Here is a 12,692-nt window from a genome sequence, read left to right on the forward strand (position 1 = left end):
TACCTGGAATGTGCTTAATAAATGGTAACTGTTAGATGAATGGATAAAGAAGATGTGGTATATATATACAATGGAATATTATGCAGCCATCAAAAGGAATGAGATCTTGCCATTTGCAACGACGTGGATGGAACTGGAGGGTATTATGCTGAGCGAAATAAGTCAAACAGAGAAAGACATGTATCATATGACCTCACTGATATGAGGAATTCTTAATCTCAGGAAACAAACTGAGGGTTGCTGGAGTGGGGGGTGGGGTGGGAGGGATGGGGTGACTGGGTGATGGACACTGGGGAGGGTATATGTTCTGGTAAGCGCTGTGAATTGTGCAAGACTGTTGAATCTCAGATCTGTACCTCTGAAACAAATAATGCAATATATGTTAAGAAAGAAAAAAAAGAAGAAGAAGAATGTAGCAGGAGGGGAAGAATGAAGGGGGGGAATCGGAGGGGGAGAAGAACCATGAGAGACGATGGACTCTGAAAAACAAACTGAGGGTTCTAGAGGGGAGGGGGGTGGGAGGATGGGTTAGCCTGGTGATGGGTATTGAGGAGGGCACGTTCTGCATGGAGCACTGGGTGTTATGTACAAACAATGAATCATGGAACACTATATCTAAAACTAATGATGTAATGTATGGGAATTAACATAACAATTAAAAAATTAAAAAAAAAATAAATGGTAACTGTTAGTATCCTTGATGTTGCCATTATTATTATTGGACATCTTCCCAAACACTGGCTCAGAATGCCTATTCTCTCAGCAGAATTATCTACTGATTCAGTTCAGGAGACAACTCCATCCTTGGGACCCGTGTTTTCTTTTGGCCCACCCTGCAGCTGAATTCTGGGTGTGAGGACAAGAAAGGGTTCTCACCTCCTGATTTTTTTAATTCATCAAGGACCTTTGTGGCCTCTCTGAAAAATGTTTTGGTTACTACCCCCAATCTTCAGAGTAACCAAAAATGTGTGAACCATGATGGAGATTTCCTCTTCACAGGTGAGAGAGTGGCCCAGGGGAATGATGAGCCTGAGGTTATGGAGGCTTATAGGGCTGAAAGCCCAGTATAACTCAATGCTATCTGCTTTTAAGGGAACCAGTAAAGACTATTATTGTTACTCAGGCAGTGAGGTCTCTGTCACACAGTGCCGGCTTCTTTTAAAGCCTCTCTAAATGTCCATTTATGATCTTCATTTTAAACCCAAGTCATGTTCATATTGTTGTATAAAACTAAATCACCTTCCAACAGAAGATTGTGCCAAACCCATCTGTCTGAGTCCTTGTTCCTGAACTGTTCATCTTCTTGCCCAAAGGCAGTTGACTCCTCAATCCACTCCCCTGCCATCCTTACTAAAAGCGCAGAGTTTGACTGAGTTTGAATGCTCAAGACCTAAGCACAATGAGGAGGGGAAGAGTCACCCGTAAAAACACATCCAATCAACTGGCTTTGCTTCAGTTGAAATATGGGAGATGCTAAAATGCATCTTTTGGGATGCCTGGGTGGTTCAGTCAGTTTTTTATTTTGGCTCAGGTTATGATCCCAGGGTCATGAGATTGAGCCCTGAATTGGGCTCTATGCTCAGAGTGGAGCCTGTTTAAGAGTCTCTCTCTTTCTGTCTTTCTGCTCCCCCCCACCTCTCTCTCTAAAAAAAATAAATAAATAAAAAATAAAATAAAAGGCATCTTTTATGAATACGAGATTGGGAAAGAACTACACTCACTTACATTTCCATATCCACTCATGACCGAAGCCAACCCTGTGTCCCGCTGAAATGAGTAGAAATAACAAGAAACTGCACTGAAAGGACTGAAAATTAAATTACTTAGAAAGCATGCACCTTGTACTGAAACAGGATTTTATGACTGTGCTATATTTTTCCACTTATCAATACAATTTTATTTTATTTGGTTTTTTAAATTTTATTTTGTTTTAAATTCAGCATAGCTAACATACAGTGTTGCGTTAGTCTCTGGTGCACAATATAGTGGTTCAACACTCTGCATCGCCTATTTCACTCATTCCCCACCCACCTCCCCTCTGGAAACCATCAGTTTGTTCTTTGTCAATACAATTTTAAATGATATCTGTAATCATGTCTCAAGAACCTTCAGTGTTGGGGTTTCCATAGCAGAGTACTCATATAAGAAAGAGATAAAAACAAAAACAAACAAGAGGATGGCTCCCTGGCCATCTATATGGTAATGGTAAAGGAGGGGAGCCTTCCAAAAGGTATCCAGAGTTCAAGGATTAATGCCTCAGGGCGATTATGAGAATGTGACTATGATAAATAGTTCACAATATCCATATTTGGGCATGATGAATCTGTAAACCAGAATAATATGATAACCATTTATACGTATACACAATAATCCATATTATGTAATGCACGTATATACTTATAATACATATCATGTAACTTACATATAATAATCATATATACATATACATAATAATATATATCTGTATCTACATCTGGCTGTCATGTGCAATAGTGAGGCCGAGGCAAATTTTTCTTAGCACTGACACCCAGCCCTGGCAACCTAATTAATAATCAATAATTTATTAGGCAGTTGTGATTTCATAGGTAGTATCTGTTTCACTCTCCAAAAAGCCAATACTGGGAACATTTGTTATTAATTTTTAATTTAATACATAATACACTGAATTTATCTAGATCATATATAGCTCCATCCTCTTAAATTGTCTTATTTGCTGGCTTTAATTATCAGAGAGCGAATGTGGTATCTAGCAATCTCTGAAACTCTGGCTTCCCATCCCTAGCCATCCCCACCCCACTCCCACCAGCCAAAACAAATCTACTCTGGAACTTATTTCTAGTATTCTCAGTTAAACTTCATGGAAAAAATAAATCTGATCAAATAATCCTGTAATGGCAGTTGCTAAAGATGCTTACAACAAATTAACAGAAGAATTTTGAGAAACAAATTATCACTCCAAGTATCTGTAGAGTACACATGAAACATTTTTGCAAACTGATTATGTATCATAGGCCACGTAGCACATCACAAGAAATTCCTCAGTAAATTCTGGCAGAATTGAGTTCCAGTGTCCCAGGGGGTGAGCAACTAGACAAGGCATCCTTATATTGATTGGATTTTCCTCATTCACATCGTGGGGGCCACTCTCCTACTCCCTGGATCCCATCCCAAATAAACCATCTGCTCACAGGTCTTTGTTCTGGGCTTTGTTTTCAGAGGGAACCAAATCTAGAATAAGCTCTTTCTTTTGCACTGTTTGTGCCCATCCTGCTCAGTTTGGATTTTATTCTTAACAGTTTCTCCTCAGTCCATAGATTGTCCTGCAAGGGTTCCCAGGGTCCAATCCACTCTAGCACTCACCTGTAAATTGAAGGTTACAAAATGCTGTCCAAGTTTTTCTGTTCTTAGACCAGTCAATTGCACTTTCCTTTGAAAATGTGTTAGCAATTTTGAAGGGTTTAGCTCTCAGATCTGCCAGAAACCAATCGCTTCTTGGCCTTTTGGCTAAGATCAAGATCTGCCAGAAACCCCTTTGCTTTCCCTCCATTTCCACCTATGTAGTTGCTGATACCAAGAAGATTTGGTGGCTCTACATATTCATGCCAACCCACTCGTATTTGGGCATTCATGTGAATACTTTCTCACCTGGCTTTCCCCGTAGATGTTGTGTGTTCATTTGGTTTTGCTCTCCTAAATGGCATTTTGTGTCATTCCCTTCTATTCCACAGCCACACAGTGCAGAAAGGATATATTTAGTAAATGACCTACAAAAATAGGTGATTGAAAAAAAATAGCAGTCATCACTTTGAAGACACGCTGAAATAAGTCGTAGATGAAACAGGATAAATGTTAAAATGTAAACATAATGAGAAGAAATAGTAGGTAATTATGTACCTTATTTGTAAAGAGGAAATTGTTTTTCTAAGCTTAAAACCCTGCAATACAAAGAAAAACATGACAGACTCATCTGTATAAAAATTTCAAAACCCGATGTAAAAGAATGACAAATTAAACAATAAACAACAAGTAAGAAAAATATTGACAGTTACTATGGCAGGCAAAGGGTTAATATTTTTAATATATAAATGTTATGAAATCAATCAGTATGGATGATATGAAAACCTATATAGAAAAATGGACATAAGGCATAAACATATAATTTGTGGTAAACAAAATAAAAATGACTAATTACATGAGTAATTTTCAAGCTATCTAGTGAGCCAAAAAAAATGCAAATTAAAATAATAGTATAATATCTTTTTTCCCCAAATTGCCAATATTTTAGAACCAGGTAATGTCTTTTCCTAGCAAGGATGCTGGAGAACTGGCATTTTCAAGAACTGTTATTGAGAATTAAATTGGTAACAATATTTCTGGAAGGCAATTTGGCAATATGCAATAAAGGGTTAAAAAATGTTAATGCCCAAGTAGTTAAGCTTTTAAGAATCTAAACAACTGCAAAAGCAGACAAATATTTGTTACACAAATGTTCATATCAATGTCATTTACAATAACAGAACATTGAAATTGTCTAAATATCCAAAATACAGTATTTTATAGCCACTAAAATATATTGTCTGAAGGATAATTATACATGTATATCCAAATATCATAAATATATTATCAAAAGACTCAAAGTAAAATACCTCCCTTTAATTGGGTTGTGTGGTTACACGTGGTTTTGTTGTTTTTTCCCTATACTTTTTCCTATTTTTCAAGTTCTTTAATATGAGTAAATGTTGCTTTAATTATAAAAAAGTAAATTAAGCCATCAGAACATTACTTGGTAAATACAGAGTAAGAGCACAAGTAGGTAGTACATGAACGTTTGCAATAGTTGCAAATTGTCGGTCACCAACACATTATCCTTCTCATTACAGGGATGATCCTGCCTTCACAGAATAGATTCATTTACTCATCATGACATCCTCTACCCTGGAAACATATTAGAAAATACTTACTCTCCAATTCACTTGCTTCTAAACTCTGAGCACCACCAGCCCTTCTCCTTGTTCTTGTCAGGCCACTCTTTTTTATTTAAATCTATTTTTGAATCTTCATAAAGGGCATCACCAGCTACTCAGTCAGCCTAGCTGGATCCTTTAACTTCTTCTTGTATCTGGTTTCTACTCCCTGCCAGGTGGGACCTCGGAATGCTGACTTAGATAGAACATCCAGGAAACCCAAACTGGCCCCAGATAGGGGGCCTCAGTTGTGGTGGGAATAGCAAGGGGTGGTCCAGGAAATAGTAAATCAAATGGCTGGGCAGACTCCAGAGGAGGAATCATGTGAAAAGGCTAGACCAGTAGCTCTCATACCATCTGTGAAATGTGTCAAAATGTAGATGCCAGAGTCTCCCCACAAGAGAGGTTCATTCAAGGATGCTTCAACCAAAGTCACCAGTGATGTCCTTAATGCTAAATCTAGTGGACACTTTTTAATACTCATCTTGACTGAATCCTTAACAGAATTTGACACTTACCAGAAAAGCTCTCTCCACCAGGCTTCTATGGTACTATGCTCCCCTGCTCCCTTCTCTCTGGCCAAGACTTTCAGTCTTCTTTGCTGGCTCCTCCTAACTGCTCATTCTGTCAAGTGTTGATGTTCACTGAAGCTTGCATCCCTTCCCTTCTCGCTCTATAAACTCTCTCTGAACAGTATTATATCTTCAGTTACTCTCTACATGCCGGAGACTTCATAGATATATCTTCAGGTTTAGTGCTCTCTTCTGACCTTTTGGCACACGATAGGTGGCTAATAAATGCCTATTGAATTAATGAATGAACAAATGACAAACATTTCTAAAATGTGTAAGTACTTTAACTTTGATTGCTTTTTAAATGGGTAACTTCTTGGTGACGTGGAAATAATCTTCATCTCATAATCAGTATCTCCAATTCATTCTTTATATATATTCAGTAAATCCCACACAGAGGTTAGGAATTCATATAAACTTCAATATAAAGGAGTTCTTTTGGATGATCCATCTTCATTTTGACTTGTGAGTTTTCTCGCACATCATTGTTTATCCTACAGTACCTAGATTATGGTCTTGAAATACCCTTTCCACCAAAAAAGCCTAGAATTTATTGGGGAAAATGACTGGTTCTAGGTCTAGGGTAGGAACAAGATGAACCTAGAATACCAGATAGCAAGGAAGCTATCAAAGACCATGAGGGCTATGTCAAAAATACTCAGAAACCAACCTGAAGAGGCTCTTGCCAGCCAAAGAGAACCAATGTGAGTTTTAAAGGGATCATTGAAATGATTAAGTCCATTAAACCAACAGGTTCACAATGATATTGTAAAAATTGAATTGTTTACCTTCAAAGAATGATAGGAAACCAATTTATCACCTTCAAAGCTAGTAACCAGAAGGAAAGATAAAATATTCATCCTGTCTTTCTATATGAATTATATCACTCAATAAGCAAATTGTAAATGAGCGAAGTGTCTCCAGAGTTCTACTATAAATAATTTGCAAGAAGTGATAGAAATACCACTATCTCCAAATCCCAGTGAATTAATGGATCTAGGCATTAAGCATCAGCTGCTAACATCACACAAAAAAATGACCAGATATGATGTGCCTCTTCGTGCTAGAGCACAGTACCATCCAAAGAGTACCAGTTATAGGATGAAAAAGTTCTGGGGATCTAATGTAGAGCATAGCGATTATAGTTAATAATATGTATGATATACTTGAAAGTTGCTACCAAAGTAGATCTCAAGTGTTCTCACCACACACAAAAAAATAGTAATTATGTTGCATGAATTGGGTGTTAGCTGAAGCTATAGTGGTAATCATTTTGCAGTATGTAAGTATATCCAGTCAACATGTTGGACACCTTATGATAGATGGTGACTACACTTGTGGTGGGCCTAGCATAACATATAGAGAACTTGAATCACTATGTTGTACACCTGGAACTAATATAACATCTTGTGTCAATTATACTAAAATAAAAAATTTAATTTATGGGAAAAAACATGTACACCTCAAAGTTATACAATGTTATGTATTAATTATATCTCAATAAAGCTGGAAGAAAAAAAAAAGAACACAGCACCACCTGTCGTCTTGCCATAAGGATGAAACATGAGTCTGGTCAAGACTTTAGATCGAAACACAAACTGGCAAGAAATACAAAGGACAGAGGGACATGTTGAATTGCACAATGATTATGTAATGAAAAATTCCACACTGTAGGTAACTCTTCAGGTCAAGTGCAACAGACAACTTTTAAGAGAAATAAAGAGATGGGGGGGAAAGTTAGAGATTAAGAAAGACTTAGTCATAATTTTTTAAATGGGTAAGACAAAACTATAATGTCTACTGATGTATCTGTACAATGAAAATATTTAAATGACTCAAATCATTGATTACTGGATTAGTTCATATTTACATAGTCATATCTGATCAGGGGAGACAGGTGTTGAGACTTGGATTGGCCGCATTGGAGGGGCTTCTGGAGTGACTGACAAAGTTCTATTTCTGGACCTGATTGTTTCCCTTATAACTTATTAAGCAAACATTTGTTTTGCAGCTTCTTTTGCATCAGGTTTATTTAAAAATATATAGGTTTTTTTTAAGTCTACGCATTAGCCACTATTCTTTACTGCTTGCCTATTGTGCTATTAAGACAGGCATGGGGACCATATGATAAATGTCAAATTGGGAAATATATTAGGTTGCACTTTTACACTACAACTTTGAGTCCAAAACCAACTGAACAAGTAGAAATAAAGGAGGTGTAAACTTGGCATGAAAAGAACTTGGGAGTTTTCAAAAAAAAAGAAAAGAACTTGGGAGTTCAGTGTGTGCTAACTGTGATAAAACCATTCCTAAGAGTGAACTTCGTCTTTGGCTACATTAATAAAAATACAAAATCTAAAACAGGAGAAGTTATGTTCTCCACACTTTGAATGGTGGTAAGCACAGGGACATCGGCAGGCAAGCTTGCTCAGACAGGATGGGCAGAGTGGAGCTTCTCAAAACCATATTATATGAGGGATGAAGCAAACGAACACTGTTTGCTCTGGAAAGACTAGTCTGAAAGACATGTGACCATTATCTTCAAACATCTGCAGAATAGCCTGTTGAAAAAGGGAACAGAGTTGTTCAACAAGATCCCAAGATCAGTGGGTAAAGAGACAGGGAGACACATTTCTGTCTCAAAAGAATTTTCTGACCATCCACGTCTGAGAAAATGTGATGATTTACTTTAAAAAAGTACAAGATTCTTGGCACTGGGTTTTAGTCACAAGTGGGATGACCACTTGGGGATGGATGATGTATTCATATTAAAAGTTTGTGTAGGGGCGCCTGGGTGGTTCAGTTGGTTAAGCGTCTGCCTTCAGCTCAGGTCATGCTCCCAAGGGTCCCGGAATGAGCCCCGCGTCATCCTCAGGCTCCCTGCTCAACGAGGAGTCTGCTTCTCCCTCTGCCTCTCGCCCCTGCTTGTGCTCTCTCTCAAATAAATAAATAAAATCTTAAAAAAACGTTTGTGTAAAATGAGATCTATAGGTCCATTTAACCCCGCAGGATTTTGAATTCTTGTTATTCTGCAGAGCACACAAACCCCGCCCCCCCCCCCCCCCCCCCACCGCCCCGGGACCAGGAGCCATGGAAGTAACAATGCCTCGTTTATGGTCAATTCTCACTTCATTGCCCTACCACGATTAAGAATGAGCCAGAAGAAAAACTACATTGTTTTTGTTTTGTCATCTTATGTTAAAATGCTACCAAGACTCTACCTTTGATACTACTTAATAGAAGCGAATTTGAGGAGTTGGGCTCCTGGCTAAAAACCTCTGTGCATTGTTGAGGCCTAGTCAGAAGCAATTACAGAGGCTTTACCTGGCAGGCCTCCTGGAGGAAGCGGCCCCACCCACACAGCCCTGGGGTTCAGCCAGGCCTCCACCGGCTCTGCAGGAAGTTGCAGGGAAGGATTCAAGCTCCCCGGGGTTAACCACACTCTTCTACATATCTGCATTCCTAGCCCAGGCACCTCGATTTGGAGGTCACCTTATTGGAAACCTTGAAGACCTTTGTCCCCGCGCTGCCTCAGTTTCGGGTACTTTTCCACTTCTAGCCCTCCATCTTCCCCTCCTTCCGGCCCCTAGATGAAACATGAGACAGATCACGTTTACAGATGATCCATAAAACCTACAGGAGTCATTAAACTGCAAGAGCCTTGTGTTCAGGCCTCCCTCATCAGTGAGACGACCCCCCATGTCTGCATCGATCCACCTGAACCTTGTCAGGAGCACCATTCCATGGGAAAAAGGGAACAAGGGGAGTCGGTGCTTTGTCCAAGTTGGGCCTCTTGCTTATACCATCACAGTGAGTGATTAAAGCCTTCCCTATTACTGTCATTTTAGCCTGTGGCTTTAGTCGGCTGCTTGACACCTGACAGCTCAGCTCTCTCAAGCTCAGCTGAGCTCCTGACAGAACACACAGTCATGATAATCGTGCTTTAAAGATATGTGAGGTCAATTTTAGATCTAATATCACACATCATTATGAACTATTCCTGCATTTAATAATACATGCTTTCTTTTTAAAGATTTTATTTATTTATTTAGAGAATGAGAGTGAGAGAGCAAGTGGAGGGGGGGCAGAGGGAGAGGGAGAAAGTGAATCTCAAGCAAACTCCACGGGAACATGACGTGGGGCTCAATCTCATGACCCTGAGATCATGACCTGAGCCGAAATCAAGAGTCGGTCACTTAACTGACTGAGCCACCCATGCACCCCATTAATACGTGCTGTGAGGCTTGTTAAACCTTCTAAGAAGGCCTACTGTGGCCAAACAATTTTATTTTTCAAAATAGTCACTATAGCCTTGATAGCTTTTCTGAAGTCTACTACCGTTAGATAGAAATCTTACTATGATTAATAGCTAATTTGAGACTCTTCTGTCCTTGATATGTCTTGTCCTTTAACCTTCCCTGGGCCCCTTCCAGGTAATTCTCTTCCTGTCTTTGGCAGCAGCTGCATGAGTCTCAACTTACCTACCATTCAAGCTAGGCTCATAACGGAGTGGAAATACATTATCAACCTGCCTATCACTCCTCCCTTCAGAGGAAACATTCTTACAATCAAGGTTGTCAAGGTGGGGACAGTGCTGACCACACATTAGTGCCAGGGATGGGCATGTGACCCAAGTGAGGACAATTAGAAGGCTCCAGCCCTATGGCCGTAATGATGGTTTCAGAGCTTACATATCAGGCAGAATCACAATCTTCCCAAGGATTTTTGTGCCATGGATATGGAAAAAGTTTCTTTCTCTTCTTCTGGGAACTTGAGTGCTAAAGTCTATAAGTTCAAGCTGTTTTCAATGTCCACAATAGCCAAACTGTGGAAGGAGCCGAGATGCCCTTCAACAGATGGATAAAGAAGATATGGTTCATATATACAATGGAATATTACTCAGCCATCAGAAAGGATGAATACCCACCATTTGCATCAACATGGATGGAACTGGAGGGGATTATGCTAAGTGACAATAAGTGAAATAAGTCAAGCAGAGAAAGAAAATTATCATATGTGGAACGTAAGGAAGAGTGCAGAGGATCACAGGGGAAGAGAGGGAAAACTGAATGGGAAGAAATCAGAGAGGGAGACAAACCACGAGAGACTCTTGACTCTGGGAAACAAACTAAGGGTTGCTGGAGGGGAGGTGGGTGGGGGGTTGGGGTAACTGGGTGATGGGCATTAAGGAGGTTGTGATGAACAGTAGGTGTTATACGCAACTAATGAATCATTGAACACTACATCAAAAACTAATGATGTTGGCTAATTGAATTTAAATAAAAAACAAAACAAAATAAAAAAGATGTTAGTTGAAAGAAAAAAAAATTCAAGCTGCTTTGAGACACCTTCCTTGATTGGAAAAGCTACCTGCTATGGGAAGAATACAGCCAACACTTAAAGGAAACAGAAGAAGAAGACAGAGAAAAAGATTGAAAAATCAACTCTTTGGGTCCAAATGTACCTAATGTGCACTTCAATTTTGCAGTTACATGAATCAATACGTTCATTTTTCCTTTGATTTCAATCAGTGTGAGTTGAGTTTGTCGCTTGCAAACCAAGAATTCTGATTAATATATACAGTACATCACAGTTGTGTGTTTGTTTGACATAATGCTTTCCTGGATAATTGTGTTAATGAGACAAGATCTGAAATTAAAACTCTAAAGTGGAGATAATAGCATTCAATTAATTCTGTCACATATTCATTTATTCAATTGTCATGAAGGGTAAGATTTGAGAAGGAGGATAAGAAATCATTTATAGCATAAAGCTCTGATATCTCGATTGCAAAATTCTAATCTCTATAAGATGACTATAATATAGCTATTTCTGCTTGAGAAATGAGTGGTTTCTGCCTAATTCTGAATTTCTGCCTTATTGTGTGTTCTGAATTAGTACTTCTATGAATGGAAAATATTAATTCTCATCAGAACCCATTTGAATTCTGACAATAGTTGTGATTTATATTTGCATCTAATTATGTTCCACTAAAAGGGACAAAATTGGATGTAGCAGAGACTGAATCTTGTCGAGTCCTGAAGAGGTAAGGGAGGCTACAAAAATTAGAAGAGTCTGGTGAATTTGGAAGAGGGTAGGTGTGTGAAGAGCATTATATTTTCACCACCTGAATGTAATACGAGGTATGACACCCTTGCGGGGTGTCAGCATTTCTCGGCTCTGGGTTCCCAGTAAACTTAGGGCTTCTCTGACTAAATGCAAACACACACACACATCATTTACACACAACATTCACACACAGGCACATTCATACACACATGCGCTCAGATCCTGTCTCTCTCTCTCTCTTTCCCTGTCTCCATTCCTGGCTCTTTAAACACAAGAAGCCACTGGCCACATTTATTATCCAAACAGTTAAAAAGTATAAAGAAGTTACAAAAGTGTAAATGTGGCTACAGACTTACTTATTTCATCTCTCCTCTTTTATCCACTCCAGGCCTTTACCATCTTCAAAGCAAGCACTGTATGGTTTATTAAAAACATACACCAGCCCCTCTCCACATTTCCGATGGCTGTTTTAGATAGTTCATACAAACATCTACAATATTTTTTTTTTCACATGCTGCTGGGAAAAAAATTAAGTTTTCTTTGAAGAAGCTTTATGACTGTCCTGATTCCTTCAGTTCTTGTATTAATTGATCTTCAAGTTTTTCAATAGCTTTGGTTCCAAGCGCCTGCTGCCTATCAGTATTACCTGGGGAGATTGCTTGGGAATCCAGGTGGGGAACCTCTGCTCTATAGCCTGTCACTCACAGTGTGGTCCGAGGACCTGCTCTACTGGCGTCACCTGAGAGCTTCTAGAAATGCGAAACCTCGGACTCCATGGCAAACACATTGAATCAAAATCTACAACAAAGATCCCCACGTGGTTCTGTGCACATTAGCGTCTAAGAAGCATCTACAGAACGTGGTCAACAGAACTGTTCCCTCTCTTCTCCATTCCTATTATCAAAAATTCTGACTTCTACTTAATTAACAACATTATGTAGTACACTTAAATTTGATTTATTCTTCATCTGGACCTTGCTCCAACAAAATTTAAATCCTATCCGAGACCACAGGTAAGAAAAGGCTTTAAGCTTTGTAAAGGTCCTCTTTAATGTCTCATTCCATTTATTTTCAGAAGTATATTCCC

This window comes from Halichoerus grypus, chromosome 4 (assembly GCF_964656455.1).
Source record: "Halichoerus grypus chromosome 4, mHalGry1.hap1.1, whole genome shotgun sequence".
Classification (NCBI taxonomy): domain Eukaryota; kingdom Metazoa; phylum Chordata; class Mammalia; order Carnivora; family Phocidae; genus Halichoerus; species Halichoerus grypus.